The 22,545-nt window shown below is 44.6% G+C and overlaps 1 pseudogene; it reads right to left on the bottom strand.

The window, feature by feature from the left end:
• Positions 1 to 22,545, bottom strand: part of LOC123230601 — a 61,059-nt pseudogene that overhangs the window by 13,024 nt on the left and 25,490 nt on the right.

Raw genomic sequence — 22,545 nt, 5'->3', positions numbered from 1 at the left:
CTCTTATCTTAGAGAAGGCCTTGTAGCTAGAAGGCTTGTTTAATTAACCTCTGTGCCCCCTTTGCTGGGGCCTCTGAAGCTCTGACTGGTTTGGGCCTTTGAACCAGGCCGGAGTAGCTCTCTCTGTCTCTCTGTCTCTGTCTCTGTCTCTGAATCTGTATCTATCTGTCTGTCTGTCTGTCTGTCTGTCTGTCTCTCTCCCCCTGCCTTCACTCTTCCTAACTGTAAATTAACTACCATAAAAATAATCCTGACTTGGGTCTTTCATTGGAATCGTGAAAACCGATTCCTGGCGACCAAAACTTTCACTATCCACTCCAACCATAAATTTTACCCCTTACAACAAGGAAGAGGGTATCTGACAGGGCTGGATAAAATCATAACAAAATTCATTTGGGAAAAACAAAAGATCAACCATATCAAAGAAAATGATGAAAAGAAGCCAGGCACTGCCAGAACTCAGACCAGATCACAAGGCAGCAGTCATCCTAAACCAGGAGTTCTAGTAAGAGGAGAGAAAGCAATGGATCAGATGAAAGAGAATACCTCCTGTCAAGTGGCAAACAAGCAATTTGGGAGGAAATTCCTTATTTGGTAAAAACTGCTAAGAAGACTGGAATGCAGCCTGGAAGGAAATGAGGCTCAGAGCACAAGCCTACACCAAACTCTAGTAGCCATGGTTAATAGACAAGGAAATGTGAGCTTAATGTTAAATATCACACTATCAGAAAGTAGGAGAGAGGCAGCTTGTACACATCTCACAGCTACAGGGAGATGGATGTAGGCAAAAACACTTTCTAACATTCATTTTTTTAAAATTCAGTTCCAAATAGTCTCTCTCCTTCCCTTCCCCCCTCCCTGAGAGAGCGAGTCTGATCTAGACTTTACCTGAGCAATCACATAAAATATTTTTCCTTATTAGTCAATTTCTGGAAGAAATCTCAAACCAAAGAAAATGAAAGTAAGGAAAAAAGGGAAGCACGCTTTGGTCTGAATTCAGAATCCATCAGTTCTTTCTCTAGAAGCAGATGGTTTTCCTCACCACAAGGCTTTGGGATTGTCGTACAACACTGAATTGCTGAAAACAACTGTGTTATCCTATAATATGTTCTCCTGGTTCTGCTTATACTTTGCATCAGTTCATGGAAGTCTTCCCAGGTTTCTCTGAAATGATGCTGCCATTTATTCCCCATAGCCCAACAGGGTTACACTATAATCACACACCACAACTTGTTTGGCCATTCCCCAATTAATGAAGGTCCCTCCATTTCCAATTCTCTGCTACCACAAAAAGATCTGCCATATAAATATCTGTGTATAAAGAGGTTCTTTCCCCCTCTTGGGGATCTCTCTGGGATACATGCCTAGATCAAAGGGTACACACAGTTGGAAAGCCTTTTGGGCAGAGTTCCAAATGGCCCCTCAAATGGTCAATCAATGGACAACAACTCCACCAACAATGCATGAGTGTCCCAGCTTTCACCCATCCTCGAAGTGATCATTTTCTTTTTCTGGCACAATGGCCAAAATGACAGGCGTGAGAGGGTGCCTCAGAGGTGTTTTACTTTGCAGTTCAAGGACACAAATGCTTAGCCGATTACCAAAAAAAAAAAAAGAAAGAAAGAAAGAAAGAAAAGTTTGATTCCTTAAAACAGAAAAACTTCTGTTTGATTCCTTAAAACAGAAAAACAGAAACTTAACCTCTGTTTGCCTTAGTTTCCTCAACTGAGAAATGATGAGAATAAGAACATTTATCGCAGAGGGTTATTACACAGATTGCTGAAAGCAGATTTTTAGGAGAACACAAAGCACTCCAGTCTGGCTGTATCCCCATCCTTTGCCATTGAGCCGGATGCCCTTGTGACAAGACCAGGATGCCGCCTCAGGACCTCCCTCACCCTATTTACAAAGAACACTCTCAGACATCCACAAACTCGCCCCTTTCTTTCTCTTCAGCCTGTCCAACAAGGGAAGGACTAGACCAATGAGGAATTCTACTGAACAGAGTAATGTACCAGTTGCTGGCTCTGGTACAAACAGCTCTGCTCAAGAACACTTGAAGCTCCTCTTCTGAGAAAAAGGCCCCATTTCTGTGTGAAGCCCTTCCTGGGCTCTCCCCAAACTCCTCGGACTCTCTCTGGGTTGGGGAGCTCAGCAGCAGAAGAGCAGTTGGGGGAGGGGTGTCACACTCTGGAGGGGATACAAAAGCCACAGGGGAGCTCTCGGAGGCATCCCCAGCTGCCTGATTCTGGCTGTCCCTGGCAAGGACCCTGACCATTCCTACAAGAAGCTCCACTGGCATATATGGAACTTCCAGCCCCTTTCTCTCCCCTCACACCTCCCTCCTCCTCTGACCCAGGGACACGGGCCTCCTGGCTGATCCTTGGCCAAGACCTTCCCTGGTCTGACTCTGGGCCTTTCCAGGGCTCTCTGTCTCCCTGCAGGAAAGGTTCTCCCTCCTGCCTCTGGCCTAGGAGCTTCCTTCCAGTCCCAGCTGAATCCTCCCCTCAGAACCCTGAGAGCTTCCCTCCCACAATGCCTCCCTCCATCCCTCCTGCACATAGCTGGTTTGGACACGGTTGCTGAGGGGTCTCCTCGGTCAGACTGGGGTGCCTGGAGAGCGGCCGATGGGTTCTCCCTTCCTCTGGGATGAGCAGTGCCAGGCACACACCAGGCTGTTCCTCCAGACTGGATAACTTGAGCTAAGAAGTGGGAGGGAGGAAGGAGCTGGAGAGACCAAGGAAGACTCCAGGATGTGAGGAAGAAGCCGGGGAGCAGCACCAGGGGACAATGTCTGCCCTGAGGACGGCACAGTCCAGGGGACACCCTCAGGCTCTGCTCCGGGCCAGACTCAAGAGGGAACAGTGAGAAGAAGCAGAGGAAGAGGGTGCGAGTGTCACCAGGCAAGCAGAGAGCAAAGACACGATCCCCAGACTGGAAGGAGTCAATGGCCGTCCTCAGTGCTCACTTGTACTTGTACAGTAGGAGAAATCCAACTGTAAAGATGATTTGTGAGTCCCAAAGATGTTCCTCCAGTAGTTGGGCGTGTGCGTGTGACAAGTCTAAGTGAGGAACTCTTCACCTTTACCTTGAGGGCATCGACAGGTCATCTCTATGAACGATGTTGCTGACAGAGATAGAAGGGAACCTGAATTTGGTCAAAGGACTTTTGGGGTGCGATATAGACCTTTTGTCAGGCCTGACTCCCCTTCAGTGCCCGCCAAACCCAGTTCTCTGTCAAGGTAACAGCAATATGAGGCAGCTTCAGATTTTCCATCACCAGCTTAATGAGGGCTGTCACCCTCCCAAATCCCCTTTTACCCTTAATTCGCCTGTATCCCTCGGTGAAGCTTTATATGACTGCTATTCAATAACAAGTTCATTTATTATATGGCAGTATCGAGGAATGGGTGAGGTGAGTGGGGTGAGGAAGCCCTGCACTGTCACGATAACAAATGAGGTCCTCGGTGCCTGGCCAAGCCTTCAAGCTTCAGCCAGTTCTTCCCTCCCCCTCGTCTATCTGCTATCTAAACTGAGCTCCAGACAGAATAGGATCATGAGGGTCTCTCTCAATTGGCGAAGGCCAGGACACCGAGTCTTCAAGGGTGACCCAACGAGTCTTTCGGGTCCACAGATCCCTTCTAGCCGCTGCCAAATGCCTAAACTCTTCTTCGATGATGTATTTAAGAACAGGAGCACTAACAGGTCTTCAGGGGAAAAGATATCCAGGGAAACCCTCAGGTAGTCTCAGGTGACTCCTACAAAGTCTGGAGATGAAGACCCGTCCCAAGGCTCTTTCTCCCCACTTCTCCCTGCTTCTCTTTCCAACCATTGCTCCTGTCACTCAAAGATTCTTTCTAATATTCCTAACCTTCTCTGTGCCAACTTTTCCTTACACTGCATGAGAGGTGGCACCTGGGGAGAGCTCTGGGGGTCTGAGCTGCCCAGGGGCCCAGGAATCCCTCCCAAAGCCGGGAAGGGCTGCTCCTCCTGCCTGGGATAGGGACAGAAATGGCCCAGCAGGAAGGAGGGAGAGCTTCCCAGCCCATCTTGTGTCAGAGCCAAGAAAGGGCCTCCCTGGCTGATGAGGCTCCATCTGGGGCTGGAATGCACTTACCTGGGCTAGGAGTCTGTCCCTCTCCAAGGCCATCCCAGGGACTCCAGGCTCCCTGTAGAGGCAATAAAGTAGCCCCAGTTAGTCCATTTGGTGAAGCTCCTCCATCTTTTCCCGGTTTTGTCTCCCCACTCAGGCTCCTGAATCCCCCACCACCTTCCCCCCACTTCATGGTTCCCTGAATGGAGCTCCAACCAAAGCTCTTCCCAACAGGCCTCCCTTGGCCCAGGGAATGTCTGACTTCTCTGCCCTTCTAAGCAGCAGGAGCTGGCCTGGAAACCCCTCCCCCTGCATCCAACCACTCCAACTGTAATGATGGCATAGAAACTGTTAGGTACTTTTGGTCATTGTATCCCAAAAGTAACCTTAAGTTGCTGTTGTGAGGAGCAGCTGGGCTGGCTTTTACCTCTGGGCCTTTGCACAGGGAAACGCTATGGAGACGACTATGTATAAAAATTATTTATGAAGGTTAGAGTATTGGTAAAAGGACTTCCTATCTCTAAGGGATTCTCCCTAAAGACCCAAACAGCCAGCTGTTAAAATCATTATCTGGGACAAGATGGAGGCCATTTTGAATGACAGGACGGGCAGTTGAGAACCTTGGAATGGCCCAGGTGCCATGAGCTAAGGGCAAAAAGCAGTTGGCCCCAGCCCTATAAATACTCCCGAGTGACAAGACCAGGGGGCTCAGATTGGGGCAGGGATTTGGGAAGGTGGGAGGTGAAGGGTAGGCCTGAAACCTGTGACCTGACTTCCTATTGAGAGAGCTCGAGAGCCATCATCATCATTGTTAACAGAGCTGAGAGAGTTTACTGATATCATCAATCAACATCATCAAAAAGCTTTCCCTAATCTCTGGCTTGGCTGTGGCCAAGTCAGGTCAGAGTTAGTGAGAAGGTGAAGAGCCTCCAGTGTCTACTGAACCTAGCAATCTCCAGACCTTGATCAACAACCTAGATTATTAGATTAAATCATTAGCAATAGGGTTCCTAAATCCTCAGTCCTATTCCCTTGTTTCCTAACCCCATTAATAACTTCAAATACAGTGTTTACCATCAAGTGCCTTTCCTGAGTGGTGATTACACCAGACCCCTTGGCAAGGGGAGAGCAATACGCAGTCAGATTTCACCCTTATCCAATAGCTAATCAATAGCCCTTACCAACAAATATTCCAAAACTAGGTTGGGATCCAGAGAGGTTAACCATCCATACAACCTCTCAGGGGTTCCCAGCCTGGGCAGGGAAGAGGAAAGCTGACAAGCTTATTCAACCAAGCCTGTCAGGGAGGAGAAGCATAGCTTTCTACCAGCAATAACTACAACTAGCTTAGGCCTGAGCATATAATCTACCTCCATCTATACCATCGATTCCTCTGAGAATCATTTTATCATTATAACACAGCTGACTCTGTATGAAGTCCCTTCAGCCCTGCCTTCCCAGGCTACACGACATCTTCCTCTTTCTACCGATCCCCGATTCTTCTAACTCCAATAATCAAACACTAATATCCTCATAAGCAACTGGATCTGGTTCTTCACTCGGCCTCCACACTCTCCAAAGCACTCAGGGAGGGTGCCAGGAGCCTTGGCAAGCTCGGCTACGACTCTGGGTCTCCCCTGAGCCTGGAGAAAAGCCCGGATCTTCTGTAGTCTTCTTAGAGATGTCGATGCAGCAGCAGCAGCAGCAGCAGCAGCAGCAGCAGCAAACACTTGGCTGAATTCAGAAGCTCGTGTTTTCCGGTCACTCCGGGATTTCTCTTTCTTTCCCTCAAACTCCAAAGCACAGGGCAGAGCCAGCAGCAACAGCCATTCTCCCAGCTTTCAGCGGCTCTAACATTCTACAGAACTTTCTGCACCAGCCCTGCTACAGCTTTGGAGAGAGATTACCGGCATCAATACCCACATCTGTGTAAATGGAATTAACTCTAGCCATTCATAGTCAAAAACCCTACTCAACCTAGGCATAGAAATGACGTCACCCTCACCTTCCTTAGTGGGGGGGGGGGGGGAAGAGAGACAAGTTACCCACATGTGACAATAAGTAACAAATCAAGAACAAGGGACTGCCCTTTGGGCAGTCCAAAATCAATGTAGAGGCTGCCATTTGTCCACTTGAATTAGAGGTGGACCCACGGGAAGTGACGAAAGACACTATCTCTTTAAGTTAGTTAGTTACTTCCTGTGGAGGCAGTTCCCGCCTTGAACTAGGTGCTGAAGGATCTCCTGAGACCACAAAACGCTTACACTCTGTATTGTCACGAGGGTAAGTTAGGCTGAGTTCCTTGGCCTACCTAGGCCGCTTCCAAACTCTGCCTATCTGGTTGCTGGGCCTTGTGGCTTGCAGCTTCATTTATTTAGCCTTTTAACCTTCTCTCTCATCCAGGCCTGACCAGGCCTGGACTAGCCTCTCCCTCTCTTTATTCCTATACTTTTACCTTCCTAGTTGTAAATAAACTTGCCTCAATCCGATGCTGACTTGGGTCTGATTTAATTACGGAATCAATCTGAAGTGCTGATTCCTGGCGGCCATGTTTTAAATATATATCTATAAAATACCTAAATTTCCCTCTTACACATCTTACTATCACTCCAATATTTCCCTCCCCCACCCTCCTGGGGAACCTCTCCCTCCCCTCCCCCAGATTGCCTAGATACAGCCTGAGGGAGGTGGGGGCAGCAGAGAGCTCCTGGGGGAGAGCAGGGCCCCCATGGAGGGGGAGGTTTGGGGGTGCTGGGGGAATGCGAGGCCCACGGTGAGGGGCCATCTGGGGGTTCTGGGGGGATTTGAAAATCAGGCAGGTGAAGGGTTGTCAGTGTGGGGGGGAGGGAAAAGGGGAGGGGCTGCAGGAGGACCACCAGGCAGCTCTCCCCATTCCAGAAGTCCTCAAGTGCCTGCTAGAGGCCTCCTTGGGCTGGAGGAGGGTCATGGGGGGGTCTCTCCTGGTGGGGGGGGGGCAGTCTGCCTCCACGGGGAGATCCTGAGGCTCAGGGCTCAACGACAAAAGGGGGAGCCACCAGGAGCACAGGAAGGGTCTGAGGCCAGACTGGAACCCAGGCCCTCCCCACGCCAGGCCTGGCGCTCTCCCCTGGGCTCCCCTGCGGCCCAGGTGAGGCTCTCTTAGCCAGAGGGCAGTCGTCCCCGTGGGGAAGGCCCTCCTCCTCCCGGCATCCCTGACTGCAGGGCCTTCCTGGGCTCTCTTCCGCCTCCATTCAGCCCCTGCGGTGACTTTCCTCAGGCTCAGCCTCCCTCCGCCCCGCCCCCCCAATCAAATCACCACAGCCGACCCCAGTCAGACGCCAGAGCAGCCCCGTGTATACATTTTACCCCGCAGGAAATTGGCACCCCGGCGCTGCCGAGGGGGGAGGGGCGGGGCGCCCAGCTGTGGGGGGAGGGGGGTCCAGGAGGCCCAGGCGGGAATTCGAACTCAGTCATACTGTCAGCCTCCCTCGCTCCCTCCCCACGCGGGCCCCCCTTCCCCGCTGTCTCCCCCGCCACCTCTTCCTAATTTACCCAGGCTGGAGGCGCGGGGGCGGAGAAAGTTCCAAGGCCGGCTAAGCTGAGGCAGGAAAAGCTTTGGAAGTGGGGGAGGGGGGGCTGGGTACGATCTTCACTTCCGGTTTCCCGGAGGCCTCTGCGCTGGCCCTCCCCCGCTCTGTTCAGGGCGCTCCGGTCTCCTGGCTTTTGGGAAGAAAGAAAAGGGTCCCGGGGCACCCGGCATCCCGAGTTCCTGGCTCTTTTTGGTCGAGAACAGTGCGGAGGCGGGGTGTTGGGGAGGAGGGAGGAGAAGGTCTGGGGGAGGATCCCGAGAAGAGCCACTGGCGGAAGAAAGGAGGAGAGAGCCCCGCCCTCTTGGCCCGCCCTCTCTAGCCACGCCCCTCTCGTTCTAACCCTGTTGTAGGGCATAAAAACTTCACCCTCCGGCTCAGATCACGTGAGCAGTAACAATTCGTGGAAATTGTAAGAAACGAAACATTGGGGTTTCAGGCTCTCGAAGGGGAATCCGGAGACCCCAAACTTGTGGCCTGGAGGGACCTGATGAACCCCAAGTTTTAGGAATAACTTGTAAGTTGGAGACCCCCAAAGCTTGTGCTTGTTGCCTGTTCCGTGGAGAATCCACCCTGAAGGGACTCTCAGGCTAGGGGCCCCGGGCCAAGGCTAAGGATCCTTTGGTCTTGGCTAGTCTCCCCCATTGGATCAGAGACTCTCTCCCAGGAAGACACGCCTGGGCAGGTGTGGGAAGCCAGTGAGAGAAGAGATAATGAAGCCGGCCAGCAGCTCCCCGCAGATTCCTCGTGGGTTGGACACTCGGAAGGGGGAACCAGGGACTGAGGGAAAATGGGTAGCGGGTTAAGGACGTGGAAAGAGAATAAAGACACGCAGACACAGAAAGTTTTGGCACGAGGTGGACAGCCAGCGAGTAAGCTCTGGTGGTCGAGAGCTACTTTTTATTGGGGTTACAACCCTATGGGGGGGAGGGGAGAGCCAAGTGGTCTGATACATTACCATTGGGAGGCCATCCTCTGGAGATACAGACTGCTGGAACCCAAAACAACAGAGAGAGCCAACAGCTGGTCTTGATACAAATGCTGATTGGTTGTTTAGGTAAACTGAGGAGCCTGAGCTGGCTGAGCAGCCTTCCGGAGTGTAGCCTTAGGGGAGGGCTCGGAATCTGGCCAGGTCGAGGTTCAGTTTAACTCAAGGGTACAGAAATCAATCATGAGCCATACAAGAGTCAGTTTGGGGCACTCCTAGAATAATCTCGTAATTAATGTATACCTGCATTGCTACAGATCCCCCTTTTTATGTCCACGTGGAATCTGGAGACCCCCAAAGCTTGTGCTTGTTCCCTGTTCCCTGAGAATCCACCCTGAAGGGAATCTCAGGCTAGCAGTGGCAGACGGAATAATGGACCCCAGGGTGAATGCTAACTACCCTTCGGTCTTAGGTGGTCTTGCCCATTGCGTCAGGAAGGCACACCTGGGCAGGGTTAGGGACGAAGCAGCCCCTTCCCTGACACCCCAGCCTCTGGCTAGGATTCCTTTCCCAGGCTTGATTGTATCCTGTTTATGATGTCCATCATCTCTCCCAGCCCCTGGATCTTCCCAAATGGTATAGAAGTTCCCCAATTTCTTTTGTTCCTTGGGGTCTTCACCGTCAGGGGGTCAGGGAGCAGAGCGAAGCCGTGTTCAATCCTGGACTCTGCATCAGACACAGCTCTGCATAATCAGCCCTGCTCCCCCTTTCCCTTGATTACAGAGTGGCTCTATCACTATTTAATAGTTCTGTGTTTTTTCTAAGTTAACATTTATTAAAAGAAAAAAAAGATGGTTAGAGTAATTTAAAAGAAAACTTTTAAAAATTTAAGGAGAAAAAAGGAACAAAAATTCAAAAGGGAAAATCTCAAAAAGGGTAAAAAACTGTAATTGTAGGAATAAGATTAAAAAGTTTAAAAAATGTAAAATGAAATCTAGCAATCAAAAGATTCTCAGTAAAAAAAAATAATGTTGGAAAATAAAATTAAAATTTTAAATCAGAAAATGTGTTCTTCAGAAGCCAGAATTAATCCAAAACATAAGTTCCCCAAACCTGTGGGACACATAGAATATGGCATTTTATCCGCTGGCAGTCAAGGCTGTAGGAAGTTGTCAAGCCTTTAAAGTGAAAGAAGGGCCTAGTTTGCGACGAAAGGGAAGTTTCATTTCCCTGTCGGATTTTATGTCAGATTTTTGGAATGGTGAAGCCAAGATGCCAGCCACATTGAGATATTAGTTGGAATCTTGGGACAAGGCCGACCTCCTTTTGAGGGTGTCAACACGATGTGTCCTTTTACCTCCAACCGGGACCTTAGCAACCAATATCCATCCATCTCGCATGCATTTTAGATCTCTAGATCTCAGGCTCTCTGGCAAATTGTGAAGGCTCTGTCGCGGTTCCTTCTGAAATCAGACACAATAATTCATTCTAGTCCCATGAGATTTACCAAATACTTGCAGATTCCTACAACCGTAAGCTTTTGGACAAGCAAATAGGGCCAACATATGAAAAATGAGCTTAATCTACAAAATCAAACTCTTGATACTGATTTCCATATACATCAGAATTAAAAATATAGTGAAAAAATAAAATGGGAAAAAATAAAAGAAAAATGTAAAATCAAATGCCTTATAGTAGATGAAAATTAAAATAAAATTTTAGACTGATGGCTCACATTCCATGTGGAAATGTTTTTTAGCCAACCAAAAGTTTCTCACTCAAAATGAGATCAATTTCCTTAACCAAATTTATAGTATGAGGGCACAAGTACAAATATCCCCAAATTATAACATGCTATTTGGTTACTAAATCATTACATCTCCCTTTCAATTAAAAGGTAGGTTTTTTTAAGCAATTTCAATCCAAATTGGTTTTCATACAAGCCTAACTCTAGCAAAGACGTACATGTGTATATACATATGTATATATTTTTTGCAAATATAGAATAAACAGGTAAAGAGAATTAGCACATATATACATCTTGGACAATAGAAACAATTTCTTTTGCAAGTGAACAGTATCCAATGTACTGTTATGACATTTCCAATTACAAAAATAGTTTCCAGATCAAATTTGAGTAACACGGAACAATTCCAACAAAAATAATTGCAAGATATACATTGTACAATACAATTTAAATTTTGGGGTACATGGAAAGAGTTGATCTTCAATAAATACCCATATACTTTTAGAATAAAATGTCTGTAAGCAAGTTAACAAGTCTTTTGCAGGTGAACTGTCACTTAGTAAAAAGTTCATCCGTGTGGATAGTTCATTAGACCTGTTCTCAAGTCAGCGGCTAGGCCTTGTTTGTTCTTCTGCTGTTTTTCTGGGATCTGGTGGCTGTGCTGTCCTATGGTTGGTGCTGGACAGACATCTGCTTTCTCTGCTCTCTGGGTTGGTCTTTTCTGGGAATGCTCGATGACTCTGGTTTTCTTCCAGGCATTCCTGATATCTGTGAAAATAGAAGCAAAATCTCAACCCCAAAAGAAAAATTCATGGGGTCTTTTTCGTGGAACTGGTTTGCTAGAAAGTGTCTGATAACATCCTTTTTAGTTTTGAATTTGGGCTTTTCAATTTCTTTTAGCTCTTTTTCCAATTGGTTGTCTTTTAAAATTTTCCGTGATATCAACCTTAAGAGAGATGTTTCATGATTAGTCCAGTTGTGCCCATCTCTTGCTGGTATAAGCATTGTTATTCCGATTTTTTAACTGGGTTGGAATGGCCAAATGTGCAAGAATATTTAAAAGATGTGCAATAGCATTGCATACATTTTGAGCTTTAGCCCATACAGCGTGATAGTAATTATCTCTAATCACATATCCACTTTTTATTTTTACAAAAGGAGCATATCGTGCTGCCTCCCTTTGCCACAATCCTGCAGGTCTTACCACTCTGCAGTCACCTCCTTGAGGAGTGTCAGAAGAAGGAGCACGAGATTTGCAGTGCCAATCCATTTCATTGACTTGTATAGAAAATTGAGGTTCACAAAGTATTAGTGAGTACAAATTAACCATTTCCTGAAAAGCAGTGGCTACTGGGCCATTTACTTTTGAAATTCTCTCAGCCTGAGGTCTAGGGAGATTGTGAGAGCAAATAAGATTTTCCTTTAGACTTTGCAAGATTGCATTCTGTGTAGTGTGAAACAACAGAACGGTTTCTGTATCTTGCATTAGTTTAGTTTTTTTCAGCCTTTAAACAAACAACCAGATAAACAACATATAAGTCACATATATTACGAGTCTGTGCTATAATCTTAAGCACATGTCTAATGGCAGCCAACTCTACTTTCTGCAAAAGAACTATACTGTGTCTGCGTTAACATGACACGTTTGTCTAATCTGGCTTCTGCTTTCTCCCGATTTGATGCAGCGTGAAAGTATTCACAGCATCAGCAATGAGGTGTCATGAGGTTATTTTTGAAAAAATGATCAGAGTTAAATCCATAATTTGCAAGATTTTGGTACTAGGAATATTTACAAAGTGCCTTTGCTGATATAGATACTGTACAAGTAAGATTTGCGCTTGTTTTTGTGCCATTTTGATAGGAATAATATCAGTATCAGAACCAATTTTTGTAATCTGATTAAGCAGTGACTCTGCCAGTATTAAACAACCAATAAGTGACTTTGTCTGCTGGTTAAAAATTTGAATCCATCCAATAATGTGGTCCCTCTGATGCAATGCATCCATGAGAGCGTGTCTCCTGTTTAAAATGGAGTCTACAAAAGTTTGAACATGATCCATTCTAAAGAATTTGCTTTTGGATAAAGCCGTTTCCGGTATCTGCCGTGTTCTCTCATCCTCAGGTAAAATTTCTCTCACTGAGGGGATGGCCCAATTTTTTCTTAGAGTATCAAATGAATTTGTCAGCTCTCATTTTTAAGAAATGATTACACCAGTTGATCTCATCTGAAAGTTTCTGAAAGTCATTCAAGCTTTTTAAACATTTTCTACTAATTTCTATTCTTTGTGGCCTAATGGCCTGTTGAAACACAATTGTTCCTAAATATTTAAAAGTTGGATCCATTTGAATTTTCTCTGAAGTATTGACCAATTTAGGCTTTCTATGCAGACTGCTATACTGAGTTAAATGTTCTGTTGACACATTCCAGTACTTGTAAAAGCTTTTGACACAAGGAAAAAAATGCTCTGCCATCCTCGTGGCAGGACTGATTTATCAATCTGCTGGAGTAACTTTTCTTTTAAGATCCAAATAGATTTAAAAGCAAGCCACGTGGCTGGATCAGTGACTTTAGCTTTAGATTTCACTAAAAATGCTAAAAAGTCTTTTTGTGCTATAGTACTAGTTGTTAGACTAAAATTCACTTCAGATAGAATGTTTCTTTCCCAAAGAGCTCGTGATATATGAAAAATACCAGAAAATGTCTTACTTTTCACATAGAACATAATCCATCTTTTCTTGGTCATTTGCTGTGTCCAATATAAATGTGAAATATTTGATTTTTAAATTTGACTTCACACTAACTTCTGCATTTAGCAAAGATTTGTTTGGAGATAGAATGGATTGTGCAAGTTTTTTGTCATTTCCAATTAAAAAAATGTGAAATGCTTTGGATCTGACTGGTAGCTCTCCCTTACTATTTTCACCAATGACTTCAGGGCAGGTTTTTAGTCCCTGAGAAAGGAGGCTTCTATTCTTAAACAATAGATTGGTCCAATTCTTAGAATCTGGATCTGGGTGGTGTGAATTTACAGCAGTCACCAAGATCCCCTTTTCATATGCAATGATTTCCAACGATAACACAAAGCCATTTGCCTTTTGTGTCTGAGTAAAATTTCTGCCTGGTTGAAAATTTTTGGGAATCAAAGACTTTTCTCTGGTGCTCTGAATTTTAAGGGGCTCAAGGCTGGCCCCTCAAACAGTTTAAATGCTGTTCGATTGTGGCTGTCCGAGCCTGTGTTCTCAGGAGACATGGTGAGTCCCAATGCTGTACTTTGGGACAATCTTTGAAAAATGTATGAGTCTACTTCAACTTCAATTTGGGACAGGATCGTGTAAGATGTCCAGCTTTGTGCCAGGCAAAGCAGACACGTTTTGTCTTTTTAAATCGATCCACCTTCAGATTCTTGTGGTCTAAAGTTTTTATGTCTTGGCATGCTGTTATAGCCTCTTGGTGAGTACTTGTCTCCTCCAAGAAATCTGTAGCATTGCGTTTTGTAGTTATGTGAAAATAGATAATGGAGGCACCAGGGATGTTACAATAAATCTAAATGGTTGTGGGTAGACACACTGGGTTGAAGGAGAGACTAGACCAGGATTGGGAGACTAGAGTTCCCTGGATTAACACAGGAATGGCAGTTGCTCTTAACTGTCACCCAGCTTTCCCTAGGCCGGGGTTTATGGAATCAACAGGCAAGGTAAAGCAGTTTTAGCAGTTTTAATCATGTTTAACTAAAAGGTGGGAAAGGGATTTCTATACTTAAAACCTAATGGCAAAACCACAGGGCAAGGGGAGGACTTCTCTACTCTAATCTTAGTGATCTAGCAAACAGGGCCAAAGGAGCAGTAATGGAGTCTCTGGGAGGCTGCATCAAGCCTGGTTCCTGCCAGGCTTGACCAGCACAGCTAAGGGCCTGAGGGTGGCTTTGAGGGTTCTCATGGTGATCTACAGATGATCTCAGGATGTCAAAAGTCAAAATGGTCCAAGGTACCAAGTAGAGTGAGTGTGCTGGAGATGCTGTCCACCAGATCCCAAACTCCTCCTTCCTTGGTGCTGCTCTGTAGTTCTTGTCCCCTTACCAGATGCCACAACCACACAGGATCTCAGGGAAATCATGATGCAGGGTGTCCTTTACTCTGAGATCTCCCAGGGCTAACAACAGTTTGATGCCAACCCCTATTGGAGTCTCTCTCAGAGCACAAGCACCTTCTTCCTGCTCCTTCATTCCATCTTGGAATGCTCCAGCTCCAGTCCTTCCTGCTAGGTCAACCTTAATAATTAATTAATTACTACCTAATCTTAATTAATTAATTACTACCTAATCTTCCTCACAACAGTTACAATCTGCCATTCTCTTTCAGCAGCTAGCCCAATTTGATGAAAGATTTGTTCTGAATATAACAATTGCCTAGTAAGACTTCTAAATGTACCTGTGCCAGTTAATTCATCATAGGTAATATTTACATGGTGTTTTTTTGTTGATTCTAGCTTGTTCCTCACATAATTCCTGAAACAGTAACTTCCATATTATGAAATCTTTGGCATGAAGCACAGATCCAGCTAATTCATACCAAAAATCTGGTGGTAGAGATTGCTGGTTAATCTCATCTATCAGCGACATGGGGTCATGAGCTGCATTACCATACTGAATGACACTGTTCCTGAGAGCTTCAAGAGTTTGGAATTCAACATTTTTCTGCTTTTCTAAGTTTACTTCTTCATTCTCAGTATTGTCTCTAATTTCTGTTGGAGAAGCTGATTTCTCTGCTTTCTCTTCTAGGGTTAGGCTGGTTGTAACCCTGCAGTTAGTACTGAGTGGAGAAGGAGGAAGAAGAGGTGTGGGCTGAGCACTAGTCAGCTCATCAGATTCAAGGGAAGCTGCATAAGGTGGAGGAGAAATAAGCGGAGTGTCAGGAAGCCTATGGATGCTAAGAGAAACTGAGTAAGATGGTGGAGGGATAGAGTCAGCAGGAACAAATGAAAGTGGAGAGGTTAGCTTAGATAGAGGATCAGTAAGCCTAAGTGTGGAAGCAGTAAGCAAAATTGGAGAATCAGCCTTTGAAGGCTGGAGCTCAGGAGATGGCTTGAGGGGAAGGTCAAGCTGAGAGTCAGCTTGATTCTGTGAAGGAAAAGAAGTCATCAGAGGGATAGGTGGAGCAAGATAGACTGAGTTCAGGTTAGAAGGAAAGTCTAAGAGTAAGGCAGGTTGGGACAATGAATCCTGAATGGTTTCTGCCTCTAATGCTATTCTAACTACCTTCCAAGTTAGCCATACTGATGACACAACTTTAAGTCCCTTTTCTTGAGCTTTTCTTAAAGTCTGTTCAAGTTGGTCCCACTGTCGTACATTGAGTTCTCCTATTTCTGGGAACTCGGGATCACATCTCAAAATTACTTTAATCAATGCTTGAAGTTTAGCTTCTGGTACTCTGTATTCTGTGCACTAATGATTTTATCGATCGTATGTAACCAGTGTGAGAAGAAAGTTTCTGACCCATTTTCTAGTGGTCAGTGACTCACCCCAAAGTCCACTTGAGGTTCATTGACCATCCCGGGTCCTGCACTGCAATCTTCCTCTCAGGTGTCAATCCACATTGGGCGCCAAATGAAGCCGTCCAGCAGCTCCACAAAGATTTCTAGTGGGTTGGACACTCAGAAAGGGGAACCAAGGACTGAGTGAAAATGGGTAGCAGGTTAAAAACTAATGGAAAGAGAACATAAGGCGAGAATAAAGACACACAGACATAGAAAGTTTTGGCATATGGTAGACAGACAGCAAGTAAGCTCTGGTGGTCAAGAACTTCACAGTTCAGAGCTCTGATGGTCAAGAGCTTAGATGGTTTAGAGCTTCTTCCTCAACTGTCGTAGAGCTACTTTTTATTGGTGTTACAACCATATGCAGGGGGAAGGGGAGAGCCAAGTGGTCTGATAGATTAACATTATGAGGTCATCATCAGGAGATACAAACTGTAGGAACCTAAAACAATAGATAGAGCTAACATCTAGATCAGGAATCCATATGGCCTAAGGTCTTGATACAAAATGCTAATTGATTGTTTTTGGAAAAATAAGGAGCCTAAGATAACTGACCAGTCTTCCAGAGTGTAGCCTTAGGGAAGGGCTAGGAATTTGGCATGGTTGAGGTTCAGTTTAACTCAAGGTTACAGAAATCAATCATAAGCAATACAAGAGTCATTTTTGGGAACTCTTAGAATAATATCACGATTAATGTATACCTGGATTGCTACAGATAAAAATCTGAGACTCCTCTTTTGACCTCTTTTGTGATCCTTGTGATTTCTTGTTGAAAAGTATTGTGGCTTTATTGAAAAGCTTTAAGTTCCTAACAGGACCTGCATTTAAGAGGTTAACACTGTTCCCCTTTGGCCAGGAATGCAGCTGCCTGGTATAGCCAAAGCCGAACCCTTAGCAGGGGCATTTTGCCCAGATTTAAAGTAAACTAATGGGTCTCAAAAATGTTGTTTAATGCCATCAAGGCTGATAAATTGAGGGGCTTTCCGTCCTACCAAAATGCCCCAGATTTTACTTAATGGTAACAAATATAGTTGATAGTTTAGCATAGGTTTTATCTATACCTTGAAGCTTCTAAAGCTTTTATATTGTCTATGTTAAAAATACAGCTCTGTGTAGTTGTGGGAAACTATCCTTGTGCTTTTGGGTGAAAGGGATTTTGAATTTCTTATATAATAAACTTGTGACTCAATGGCACTTCAAAGAAGCAGCTATGAGTTAACAGTCAAGATCATCTGCCATCCAGGTATTTCCTTATCAACTAAGCCTTCCTTATCAGATTATTGGAGATGACAAATAGATCTCGAGAGCATGAGAAATTCCCTTGTCTCCAAAGCCCTTAGCAGCCACTCCTGTTCTTGCCAGACTGTCTGTCTGTGCTAAAGCCAGAGAGAAGCCAGCAATTCTGACAGTTGGCTGTGCCCTCTTTATTAGTTTAGTCAAAACCTCTCCCACCTTCCTTCCCTTATCTTTATTAAACAGTTTATATAACTTCCTGTTTGTTTCCTTCTCCGCAACCAACAAGGACCCAGCATTGTGTAGTTTAACCCCTGGTAGAGTTAATGGGATAGTTGCTCTCAACTGCCATTCTCTCAATCCTGTCACCACTCATTCCCAAGTTCTATCCTTTATTTATTTCTAGTGGGTGAGATTCCCTTCTGTTATTTGTGTCCTGGAAGTTAACCAATTCACTCCATCATTCCTCCTTCTCCCTCTCCTACTCCCCAGTATTTTATTTACCTGCTACACAGGTAACTCAAGTTTGCTAAAAAATACATCTTTATGATCTCTAGTGATGTCCAAGATAGTGTGTTAAAATGACAAAAGTGGGTCTGGCCACCCTAGGAACTGCCAATGGGTTCCTGAGGCTGTCTACCAGCATTTCAGCCCCCTACTGTGTGCTAGACACTGCAATGGCCACAGTGCCCCATATTAGCACTCATGCATACAAAAGGTGGTGACTTCTTTATCTGGAGGCCAGTGTGGACCCTCAGGCCAGGCCCACATACCAGTCATTGCATCCATAGAAATTATGGCCAGGGCTGTAGAAAGGGACGTATAATTAGTGGCCAAATAAATGTGGGTTCAATAAAGGAATCCAGTGGATAAATAAGTCCCAGGTGATTTGGGTAAGGTTAGGAATGGGGAAATTGGAGTAGAGAGGGAAAACCACCAGGGACACAACTGAGTCAATCACAGTGGGTCCTTATTGTTGATGAGGTGCCAGGTTTGGGAAAGGAGGAGGAACAAGGTCTGTGTTTAAAAAGGTTTTAATAATATTTTGGGGACAGGTAATGGAAGGGATCAGGTTTTCTACCTTGAAAATACTAAGGGGTCCCTCCCAAAGGTCTGAGAGGATATATCTACACTATTGTTAAGTTAACAACTATAGTGACAGGTCTAGCTGTAGTTTAGGATCTCATGTGTGTTCACAGATCTTCATAGATGTCCAGGATAACTGCCAGAAAATCCAAGTTTAGAGATGGAGCTAGGTATATTGATAATGTGTCCACCACTGAAATGTCACACCACAGCTTGACCAATCTCCAGCAAACCAGGTCTTGATAGTAGATGTCCTCTGGTAAATAGGCTCCACACACTGGAAAAAAACAACAGGTCTCCTTCCAGGAGTTCGACTGTCTTTCTTCTCCCTGGGTCTCCCACATGGAATTCCACAGTTGTCCTGTCACTCAAATCTTCCTAAACTTGTCTAAATATCCTCCTAACAGAGGATACTGGAACATGGTGCAGCATTCAAGAAAGGAAGGTAGAAGTATAGAAAGAAAGGGACTCCTCATAACAGTCACCCTCTTTCTTCCCCTCTTCTGGGAAAGAATGAGGGGAGAAATCCATGGCAGTCATCTAAACCCATCCGCAGCACCAGGGAGTCCAGCTGCTTCTTCCTGTCAGGAAGGCTTCATGCCAGGCAACCAAGAGGGGCCTCTGGACCTTCTGCTGGTGAAACAGCAAGTGGAAATCTTGTTTTCTTGTTGGGGCTGACTCTACTTTTGTTTTTGTTGTTACTGGTTGTTTTTTTTTTTTTGACTCTTACCTTCAGTTTTTTTGTTCCATGGCAGAAGAGCAAGGAAGGGATGGGTAAATGGGGTTAAGTGACTTGCCCAGGGACACAGTGAGAAAGTGCCTGAGACCACATTTGAACTCGGGACCCTTCTGCCTTCTAGGACACTGAGCCAGCTCACTTCCCCCATGGCTGACTGACCCAGAAGTGTACCAACAAGTCCTCCATCTCCCCTACTATGCCCTCTTCCCTATTCATATCCCCTTGTCTTTGGGTACCTTTCAAATGAGAAGAGAGACTTCTGTGCTTCTCCAGTTGCAGCACCTCCATTGCTTCAACAACCAGCACAGGATACACTTCGAAGGCCCTCCTGTGTCCTCTGTCTTGGCCCCTTATAAATTGTAAGCTCCTCAAGGGCAGGCCACACCCTTTTTTGACAGGGTAGAACTCTAGGCCCAGTTGGCTGTGTGCGGGAAGCCATCAAAGCCCATGATGTTTAGCAAAGCAGGTGCCAGAAGGATGGTTTTTTTCTCCCAGTTTCCCCTTGTGACTCTTTTCTCACTAGCATCCCCTTTTACTGGAACTATTGAAATCAGTATTCCTACTCAGCCCCAGGGAGACACAGAAAAACAATACAGGCTAATAACAAGGCAACCCACAGACCCTTCATAATCCCCTGAATAAACCCCTAAATAAACCTCACATTTATATGTTATGATACAGAAACTTCCCCTAAAATAATAATAATTCTCCACAATAAACTAGCAGGTACTGAGTTAATGCAAGTTTCTAAATTTCCCAGCAAGAATGTACCTGGCTTGGATTTGCTCCCAAACTCCCACTGATCAAGGAAGCAGTGAGTTACAAGGAAAACAGGGGAATGACAAATTAGCACAGAATCACTGTTATGTTGATAAAATAACAGATATTTTGAGGAAGCTGATGATTATGCCAGGGCCAGTAACCTTCAAGACACAAATACTGATTGACAGGCTTCAGTGAGAAAGGAGGGGGTTAGACACTCCTGGTTCTCAAATCCCTCCCCCTAAGCAGCTGATGTTTCAGTTGGAAAAATGGAGACTGACTGAGGTACTTCTGGTAAGTTTCTGTTGAAACTGAACTTCAATGATGTTCCCTTTTCTTTAACTTATATTCCCCACAGGTCTGAGAAGAATAAGTAGAAGCTAGTTTTTTAAATGTTGAAGGACTGAGATAGTTGATCTTAAATCTGGCAGCCGGCAGGATTCAAGCTAGATGACCAGACTTGAGCAGTGAGTATTGTAAAAGTGAAATTTGGGAGATGTCATCTAAAAGTATATATATTTTCTATGGACACGTGGAAATTGTCAAACTACATTTCCCATGGTCCAACGGGTTTCCGTTTCCAGTTCTTTGAGCGTGGGGATGCCTACATCTCCACGCAGAGAAGAGTTTAAATCTCCTGGGTTAGGGGGGAGTGGTCTCTTGGCTAGCAGGCTCGGGGAGAGATGAGAGGTAACAAAATGGAGGCGGCAGTTTTGAATTCTTACAAGCACGTGGTCTAATAACTTTATCTATCAGCATGGCTTTAATTAAAATACTAATTTATATTATTATTTCAGTCATAATTATTTTTCATATTTATAATTTTGGCAACCTTACGAAGTTTGGAAATCGAATTTTCAATTTTCCAGATAGCCTTTCAGAAATGATAGCCATGCCTGCTTTTTGGCCATCTGGCTCAGCTCTTTTGAGCACTTTTTTTTAAAAGGGAAAGTGACTTTCCTTGCCGTGCTTTTGCTAAAAGCAAGAGCACGTTTTTGCCTCCGGCGGGACTCAGCCAGCCAGTCCAGCCCAAACCACCTTGGGAGGGAGGTCAGGCCAGCCGATTCGGGCTTTTGGCTTTAAACTAAAATGCCGGAGCCCAGCCAGTGTGTCTCTGCCATTGATCTCCATTCCTGCCGTGCTACAAGCCTGCCAGCATTCCAATCCCTGTGGTCTCCACACCGCTTTTCTTGCCGCTGATGCTGCTAGTGCTGACCTTCCACTACAACCCCGAGCCCCAACAGAGAGGCCCCCCAACTGCTGCCTTTGCCGAGATCTCGATCTCCAGAGACTGCTTCAGCTCTGCCACTAAAGATTTTGGTAGTATATTCCCCTTTCTCCCTATTTCTAGCCTTCCACGTGTTTCTCTAAAGACCTAAGTTAGGCAACCCACACAGACTCTACACGTGGGTATTTTCCTGAGCTTTTCTCCACTAACCCCGAGCCCACGTGGACGCTAGCGTCTGGACCTAGCAACTAGCGTTTACCCTTAATGGGCCCGAATGGCCTATTCAGACTTGCTTGTGATTAAAAACTGAACTTGGGAAGAAATATTCACCCCCATACCTGCTCAGAACTTTGAACTTTAAAAAACCCCTTAAACTCAGCAGAACTCAATCAAAAGAACCTTAAATTGAAACCAGGGGTGAACTTTTAAACCTCGGAACTGAATGAGTTTTATTTCTGTTTTTTTTTTCTTTTAAAGTTTTTATTGATATTTGTTGTTACATTACCCAATTACTACCCCTCTCCCTTCAATGAGAGCCACACCATATAACAAAGACTGCTTTTTTAAAGGAAAAAAAATCTCTAACAAAACTAGTAAACAAAGGATTATAGGGTTTTGTTTCCTTATCAGATTTGTAACTTTTGTTTTATTGGATTATTTGATTCATTTATATGTAAAGTTATAAGAATTAGGCTTAGAGTTTTTTCCTGTCTCTAATATGGCTTTCTTTGAATTAGGCTTAAAAAACATCTTTTTTCTTATGTTATTTTTGCTTAATCTACTTTAAGGCAAACCTATTTTCATAGGCTCTCTTTATCCTTAAATTCCTCTCTCCATTCTTCAATTGATAAATGGTCAAAGTTTTCAGAAGAAATTGAAGCTATCAATAATCATATAAAAATGTTCTAAATTACTACTGATTAGAGAAATGCTAATTAAAACAACTCTGAAGTAACACTTCACACCTATCAGATTGGCTAAAGTGACAGAAAAGGAAAATAACAAATGTGTAAGGAAAAAGAGGGAAACTAATGCTTTGTTAGTGGAGTTTTAAACTGGTCTGGCCATTCTATAGAAAAATTTGGAACTGTGCCCAAAGGGTTATAAAACTGCATACTCTGACCCAGCAGTTCCACTACTGGGTTTGCATTCTAGAGATCAAAGGAATAGGACCCATTTGTACAAAAATAGTTATAGTAGCTCTTTTTGTGGTGGTAAATAATTGGAAATTGAGGAGATGCCCATCAGTTGGGGAGTGTCTGAATAAATTGTGGTATATGACTGTGATGGGATACTATTGTGCTATAAGAAATGATGAGCTGGACAGTTTCAGAAAAACCTGGGAAGTCTTACATGAACTCACACTAAGTAATAAGAGAACTGGGAGGACCATGTATACAGTTAACAGCAATATTGTACAATGCTCAACTGTGAATGATTAAGCTATTCTCAACAATACAATGATCCAAGACAATTCCAAAGGATTCATGATGAAAAATGTTATTTACCTTCAGAGAGAGAAGTGATGTACTCTGAGGGCAGATCAGAGGATAGTGTTTTTAATTTTCATTATTTTTCTTGCCTCTCTCTTCCCTCAACGTGGCTAACATAGAAATGTTTTGTATGACTG

This window comes from Gracilinanus agilis, chromosome 1, assembly GCF_016433145.1.
Source record: "Gracilinanus agilis isolate LMUSP501 chromosome 1, AgileGrace, whole genome shotgun sequence".
NCBI lineage: Eukaryota > Metazoa > Chordata > Mammalia > Didelphimorphia > Didelphidae > Gracilinanus > Gracilinanus agilis.
Note: the sequence above shows the minus strand (reverse complement) of the source record. Positions and strands in the feature narration are given on the sequence as shown.